This window comes from Scyliorhinus torazame, chromosome 14 (genome assembly GCF_047496885.1).
Source record: "Scyliorhinus torazame isolate Kashiwa2021f chromosome 14, sScyTor2.1, whole genome shotgun sequence".
In the NCBI taxonomy this organism is placed as follows: domain Eukaryota; kingdom Metazoa; phylum Chordata; class Chondrichthyes; order Carcharhiniformes; family Scyliorhinidae; genus Scyliorhinus; species Scyliorhinus torazame.
In genome coordinates, this window is record NC_092720.1 from 99,278,247 (window position 1) to 99,286,131 (window position 7,885).

At 47.2% G+C, this 7,885-nt stretch overlaps 1 non-coding gene across 1 annotated transcript; it reads right to left on the reverse strand.

Annotated features, from left to right (window-relative positions):
• Positions 1-5,848: 5,848 nt before the first annotated feature.
• On the reverse strand, positions 5,849-6,042 carry LOC140390932 (U2 spliceosomal RNA). Its single transcript, XR_011934964.1, has one exon. It is a non-coding gene; the product is annotated as a U2 spliceosomal RNA (small nuclear RNA).
• Between the last annotated feature and the right edge of the window lie 1,843 nt (positions 6,043-7,885).

Below are 7,885 nucleotides of genomic sequence, written 5' to 3' on the forward strand. Positions count from 1 at the left end.
GCCAAAAACGGCGCCAATCAGACGGGCATCGCACCGGCCCAAAGGTGCGGAATGCTCCGCATCTTTGGCGGCCTAGCCCCAACATTGAGGGGCGAGGCCGACGCCGGAGGGATTTCCGCCCCGGCAGCTGGCGGAAATGGCGTTTGTTGCCCCGCCAGCTGGCGCGGAAATGCGACGCATGCGCGGGAGCGTCAGCGGCCGCTGACGGTTTCCCGGCGCATGCGCAGGAGCGTCAGCGGGCGCCGACAGTTTCCCGCACATGCGCAGTGGGGAGAGTCTCTTCTGCCTCCGCCATGGTGGAGGCCGTGACGGAGGCGGAAGGGAAAGAGTGCCCCCACGGCACAGGCCCGCCCGCGGATCGGTGGGCCCCGATCACGGGCCAGGCCACCGTGGGGGCACCCCCCGGGGTCAGATCGCCCCGCACCCCCCCCCCCCCCCCCCAGGACCCCGGAGCCCATCCACGCTGCCTGGTCCCGCCGGTAAATACCAGGTTTGATTTACGCCGGCGGGACAGGCAATTTCTGGGCGGGACTTCGGCCCATCCGGGCCGGAGAATTGAACGGGGGGTCCCGCCAACCGGCGCGGCCCGATTCCCGCCCCCGCCCAATCTCCGGTAGCGGAGACTTCGGCGGGGGCGGGGGCGGGATTCACGGCGGCCAACGACCATTCTCCGACCCGGCGGGGGGTTGGAGAATGACGCCCCATGTTCTTGATATTTGCATATATTGGGCCCAGCATGATTGCTGGGAAAAAATACTTTGCATTAGATTGGCTAATAGGCTTTCCTGGAGTTAAAAATGCCAATTTTCCACTTGAGTAGATAACCCATTTATTGGACCAGATAAGGCCGGAGGATAACTAAACATGCAGTTTTTTTTCTTTTAAACAGCCACAGATATTTGTCTTTCCCTTTGAATAAAAGCACAAAATTATGTTAAAAAGAATATCAGAAAATGCTGGAAACAAACAAATCAGCATATGTAAAGAGAATTAACAAGCTCATGAGGCTAATTTTCTGGAAGGCAGGGCAGTAGTTGAAATGGAGACAGTTTATATGCCATGAACATGATTGAGCTTGACTGTGTTGTCCCCAGTGACTGTGTATCTGGCCAACTACGTAGAGCAGTATCTAGGCTTACAATAGTCTGTACACTTGAAGAATAGTCATTTGGATGCAGTACAACTCACTGCCTTTTGTCACAAGCAAATTGTGCTCGATGTTCTCTGGCAACAGTTCAGAGGCTAAAAGGCTGAAAAATGACTCTTGTGTCAGGGGCTTTGGCATATGTCAGGTGCAGTGTGAGCTGGGTAGGGGGTTTGTTCCTAATTGAACCTGGCCACGTGTTTTCTGAGGGACACATGCAACTACATGGCAGAAGGCTCATTACAGCATTCGTTTGAGACATTATGGGGGCATTTTCTTGTTCCTGCTGGTATGCTAATAGGTTATGCCACTGCTGCCTGTATGCCTTTACATTGTTCTGCTTCAACATTTATAAAAGTGCTCAGCAATTTCAAGTAGCTTTCAATAGCCTGAACTAACTACGGGCGACACGGTAGCACAGTGGTTAGCACTGTTGCTTCACTGTGCTAGGATCCCAAGTTCGATTCCCGGCTTGGGTCACTGTCTGTGCGGAGTCTGCACGTTCTCCCCGTGTCTGCGTGGGTTTCCTCCGGGTGCTCCGGTTTCCTCCCACAAGTCCCGAAAGACATGCTGTTAGGTGAATTGGACATTCTAAATTCTCCCTCAATGTACCCGTACAGGCACCGCAGTGTGGCGACTAGGGGATTTTCACAGTAACTTCATTGCAGTGTTAATGTAAGCCTACTTGAGACGATAAAGATTTTTCATTTCTCTTCATTGGATGATTACTTGATTTCCACTTTACAGCTGGGATTAAATGTCAGATTGGCTCACGAGTAACCTCCATCAGCCAGCCTTTTGGAATATCTATCATTGGGGCGAATCCATTAAATTCCATTGCCTCTACTGGTGTATATCAGAAATCCACCATAATCATGTAGAGCAGTGTCAGAAGCATGCTGATGATATCTGCGAACATATCCCAACTTGGAGCACTGGTTCGTGGTCATAAAAGCTCAGGAGACCCGAGAAGATGAATTCAAATGGCAATTTATTTTAAGCCGAAAGAAAAGGCCACTTCGCGTCATACAGTACAAAGGTCCCAACCAGGACTACCAATCATGTCAGTTCCAATCCGGGCCGGCTTTTTGGAGACAATTTCTACGAGCCCCAGCTGCCCATTAGTGAGGGGGCTCTTATTCCGCAAGCCCCAAAGGGAGATCAATTAGGCTGTCCCCATGTGTTTAGAGGGTTATTGCATCTCCTCCTCCCAAAGTCCAAAGGTCCCTCTGTAGCTGGCTGCAGAGGTGGTCTCTTTCAACTGTTTCACCCATGGTTGTGCTTCTGAAAGCTTTGGGGTTGGGTCAGGGTAAGTGTATCTGAGAGTGACTTTTTCACGCCGAATGGCGAAGGGGCACTGTTGGAGGTCCGGCACTAACCATACTGTCCTCCAAAGGTACTGAGGATTTCGTTTCAATATCTGATGCTGAGTCATCCACCTCCTGCTAACCTGGGTACAGGTCCCTGGTGAGTGGTGCTCTTTGGCTAACAGATGGCAGGCGGGGGTGCGAAGGACTACTTCATCACGCGTGGCTACTTCTGGAGCGGCCTCCCTTAGCTTGAGATGCTCCATGTGCTCACATATGGTCCATTCTCTGGTCTTGACGTATAGGAGATTGGCCCTGGTTTCTCCACTATGGTCTTATGGTCTCTGGTGTCCAGTAGGCGCCATCGCCAAAATTCCAGATTTGTACTGTGTCCTTTGGTTTGAATCCTCTGTCATGCTTTCAGTCATCATGATACCTCTTCTGGGGGCCGAACTTAGATGGGTCCGGAGACGTCGGCCCATCAGTAGCCCGCCCGCACTACCTCGATCGCAGAATGTGGCGTCGTCCGAAAATTGAATTAAAAACATGCCAGTTCAACTGACTCCATAGCCTATTTGTTCATGCCCCTTTTAAAGGTTTGCACTGCCTGCTCAGCCAGATCTTTTGAAGGGTGATAGGAGGCAGTTTGAATGTTTCACCCATTAGTACGCATTAACTCCTGAAATTATTTACTTGTGAAGGAGATGCCGTCATCAGTGACAAGCACCTCTGGAATACTGTGGATGCCGAAAGATTGGCATAGTTTCTCTATGGTGACTCGTGAAGTGGTGGAAGGCATTCAGACATCCATCCACTTTGAGTGGGTGCCGATCAGGAGTAGAAACATGGAACCCAGGAAGGGTCTGTTGGCGTGTAAATGCCGAAGGGTGGAGTGAGGCTGATGGAGGGAGCTTCTGATGCTCCTGGCAAGCTGTACCATTTGCCATCGTGCTGTAGCCATCAAATGTAACTCCTGGTGAACTTTTTAATTTTGAAAGCCCCGGGATGTCCACTGTGTATGTCCTGCAAGAAGTTTTCTAGCCTGAGATGACCATGCAGGCTCCCCATCATCCTCGATACTGAGCTCCAGCTGCTTTGTTTCAAAGACTCACAGTTTCTCCAGGAGCTTCCCTTGGAGTCCGCGCGTAGGGTGATGCTAACGTAGAGTCAATTTGCTAACGTAGGGTTTGTTTCGGTCCACGTATGGATTTGCTCAGCCGTAATGGGTAGCGTTTCCATGACATTTAGTGCCAACGCAACTTCGTCCGCCACTGGTGAGAATGGGAAGGGGGGGCACGTATAGGCAGCAGGAGTTGGCTGAGGGCATCCATGTGCACAATCTGTGCGTCTGGATGGTACTCAAAATTGCACTTGCATGCAACCAAACACAATTCCCATCATTGGATCCTGGCCGAAGCTCATTGTGGTATCTTTTGATCATCTTTCAAAAGGCTGAGTAAGGGATTGTGGCCTGTGATAATCGAAAAATTTACCTATTGATGAAACCTCTTGACTGCAAAAAATCACGGGAAGTATTTGCTTTTTGATTTTTTGCATTGTGGCGCTCTGTGTCAGTCAAGGTTCTTGATATGGAGGCTATTGGCCACTCTGTTCCATCGTCCCACTGATGGGACAACACTGCCCTAATGCCAGATGGAGCGGAGTCACGTGTGAGATAAGTGGTTTTGAAGGTCCATAAGGCGTCAGCAGTCTGGAAGATTGTAGTTGCCGCTTCACTCTGGCAAACACTTCCACGCCCATCTTTGATGCTTCTTTAAAAGCACCTGCAGGGGCACCAATAAGGTAGACAGATTCGGAATAAATTTTCCGTAATAATTTATAAGCCCGAGGAACAACCTTGACTCTGTCATGTTCTCAGGTGTCGGGGTGTGCGGTTAGAGGGATATCGGCCAAATGTGGGAAATTGGGACTCGCTTAGTGGTAAAAACTGGGCATGGACAAGTTGGGCCGAAGGACTTGTTTTCATGCTGTAAACCTCTAAGAATATGACTCGCTTGATGGCCTGAAATCTATCCTCTACCAGGTGCAACCCATTTTGTCCATGGAACCTAGAGCTCCTGGACCCCCTTTTCATGGGGAAGTGACAGTTTTATGGTCCTTTTTAGATCCAAGGCCTGTTCTGCTCAGTTTCCTTTAGGTCGCCACGTTTAGATGCTTGAAAGCAAATTGCAAGCTCGGATGAAAGATCTCACAATTCAACTGCAAATGTCATCAGGTCCACAAAGATCATCAGGTAGTGTTATCGTGAGGAAATCCCCCGGCTGGATTGTCGATGTTCTTTAGAAAGTGGCAAATACGTGGCTTATCTTCATTTGCCTAGGCTAGAGGGTGGCTCCTCCCATGTGAAATGGTTACTGAGGAAGGAAGGGCGCAAAGTTGGATCAAATGTCAAAGTAGATTCAGTCCTGATGCTAATGCTCAAATGAATTGTCTGTCGTGATCTTTCCTTAAGCACAAGAGCTATGGTTTCTGATACATGGCTGTCATACTTCCGACAGTTACAATACTGTAATACCGTGGATGAAATAGAGGTCAATAGATGAAATAGAGTACAAGTACCAAATAAGCTCACCAATTTACTTTGGAGAGGGCTGTGAAAATGTTCTGTGCCACCACCATGCCAGTAGACTGTTTACTTTTGGATTGGCCCATACACATGCTCACAATACAATGTTGAGCTGAGTGAAAATATTTAACTTTAATACAGCCATCAAAACAACAACACAATGCAATGGGACAAGATTTATCATAGAATTTACAGTGCAGAAGGAGGCCATTCAGCCCATTGAGTCTGCACTGGCTCTTGGAAAGAGCACCCTACCCAAGGTCAACACCTCCACCATATCCCCATAACCCAGTAACCCCACCCAACACTAAGGGCAATTTTGGACACTAAGGGCAATTAATCATGGCCAATCCACCTAACCTGCACATCTTTGGACTGTGGGAGGAAACCGGAGCACCCGCAGGAAACCCACGCACACACGGGGAGGATGTGCAGACTCTGCACAGACAGTGACCCAAGCCGGAATCGAACCTGGGACCCTGGAGCTGTGAAGCAATTGTGCTATCCACAATGCTACCGTGCTGCCCTCAAGGTTGGCCCCAGAAGGGAATCTGGGCTCCCAGCCAGGAGAGGACGTTGACCTATAGTGGCGTAGTTTGAATTGTTGGGTAGTTTGGTGAACTTTAGAGGTCAATGTGGGTGTGATTAGAATCGCCTAGTTCAACCAGTACAATTCCAGTGGATCACTTTATTTTAATCAAATAGTAAAAGCTCTCTTAATGTTCCCCTTCAGCTGAGGGCAGAACCGCTCCCCTTGCATCATTCCTTTTCTTTTTTTTTCTTTTTTTCTTTTTCTTTTAAAATTTTTTTTTCCTTTTCTGAGTTACCAAGCCAGGGCTCAGAGTGTGGGTCAGGGGCGAACCCCTAATCCAGCTCCTCGCCTGCTCCAAAAAACTAATTCAAATTGAATCCAATTCATGGTCCCCACAAGAGAGACATACCAGATCTGAACCAAAGGCTCAATCTACAGACACTTGATCTTAGCCAAAAGGCCGAGAAGTGATGCATCATTCCTTTTCAACTACTTGACTATCCAACCAACCTCTGATCTTTTGATTATTTAGGAAACCTTACTCCAGGGTAAGTTTTTGGTCAAAACTATTCTTTCTGCCCCTTCAGAATCCGCCAATCTAGCTAGTTCAGCAATGGTCGTCACGGAGTTTAAATGAATAGGTCTGTCACAGTGGCATTGGCTCTAGAAACTTGTTGGAATGTCAAGATACATTTCATTGTCTTCAGGATGTTTAGGCTTCAGATGAGCCGTCAGAATCAAATACACCTGCCAGCTCTGGTGCCTGGAGAATTTAACACTGTCTCAAAAATGCTTTGATTTAGAAACACACTGTAAAATAACTGGAGAGTTTTTTCCCATGCTAAAACAGTCAAAGAATCCAGCAATGTACCAAACTGGTGAGCCTGAATAGCCAGTCGCAGCAGACATCTCTCCCAACATAGGGGAGGCAGTGGCGCAGTGGTAATGTCACTGGACTAGTAAACTAGTTAGCATCAGAGACCCAGAATAATGCTCCGTAGGACCTAGGTTCAAATCCCACCACTACAGATGGTAAAATTTGAATTCAATAGAAGTCTGGAATTTTAAAAGTCTAACGATGACCATGAAACCATTGTCGGGAAAAACATCTGGTTCACTAATGTGCTTTAGGGAAGGATATCTGCCGTCCTTACCAGTCTGGCTTAAATTGTGACTCCAGCCCCACAGAAATGTGGATGGCTCTTAACTGCCTTCTCAAGGGCAATTGGGATGGGCAAAAAATGCTGGCATAAACAAATCAAAAATCAAATTACACATACTCTTACAGCATTACAGTGGGTTCAGCAAGTCACCAGGCAACACATATAACAACCGAGCTATACAGGCAATGGTCACAGTTAGAATTCCAATGTATCACAAATTAATAAAAAAAATTATATATAAAAGTTTAGAGTATTCAATTCTTTTTTTTCCCATTACTGGGCAATTTAGTGTGGCCAATTCACCTACCCTGAGCATCTTTTTGGAGAGATTGTGGGGGTGTGAATGGGCAAGCTCCACACGGACAGTGGCACCGTGCCGGTATCAAACCCAGGTCCCCGGCGCCGTGAGGCAGCAGTGCTCAGCACTGCGCCACCGTGCTGCTCCCCCCCCAAAAAAAATTAATTAATGTCAAGATTAATTTTGGCACCAAATAATGATGATGATAAGTTGAGCTTTTGCTGCCGTTGAACTGCTCATTACAATTATATGGTTTTGTTGATATCCTTTATTCAAAACTTTTCTGCCCATCTGAATCCAGCAGGGTCCTCTTAATATCCTTCTGAACCTGTCAGCAACATTTCTGCTCCATGACATTAAGCCGCATTCTAAAAACAGATGAAGAGGAGTGGAAACAGAACTGAAAAATCGAGTCAAGAGAAAAGTAATCAAGGCAACAAGAAGCAGATGTATCATAAGGCGCTTGAATGAGGGAATAATGAACCAGAAAGGGTACATTTGTTGTAGGTTTTAACATACCAAGAGGCATTGTAGCTCGAGTGCAAAGGAAACCGACTTTGTGGCATTAAAAACGAATTAAATGCATAATTGAGCTAATTATTGCTATCAGTGTAGAGCTCCATTTATTTTTAGAAACAATTTGTTATGTTGCCTAGGATTGTCTACCTCCATAGTAGCAAATCTGAAGTGCAACAATTAAAGCTCATGAAACAGTTACATTTATATTTGCCACCAATGGAATATTTTATTAGCACTAAACAGTACAAAATAATATGTTGCTTTACTCACCTTAGCTGGGATTCTCCAACCCCGCGGCCAAGTTCTGATGCCGGCGTGAAAAGCGGCGCGAGCCA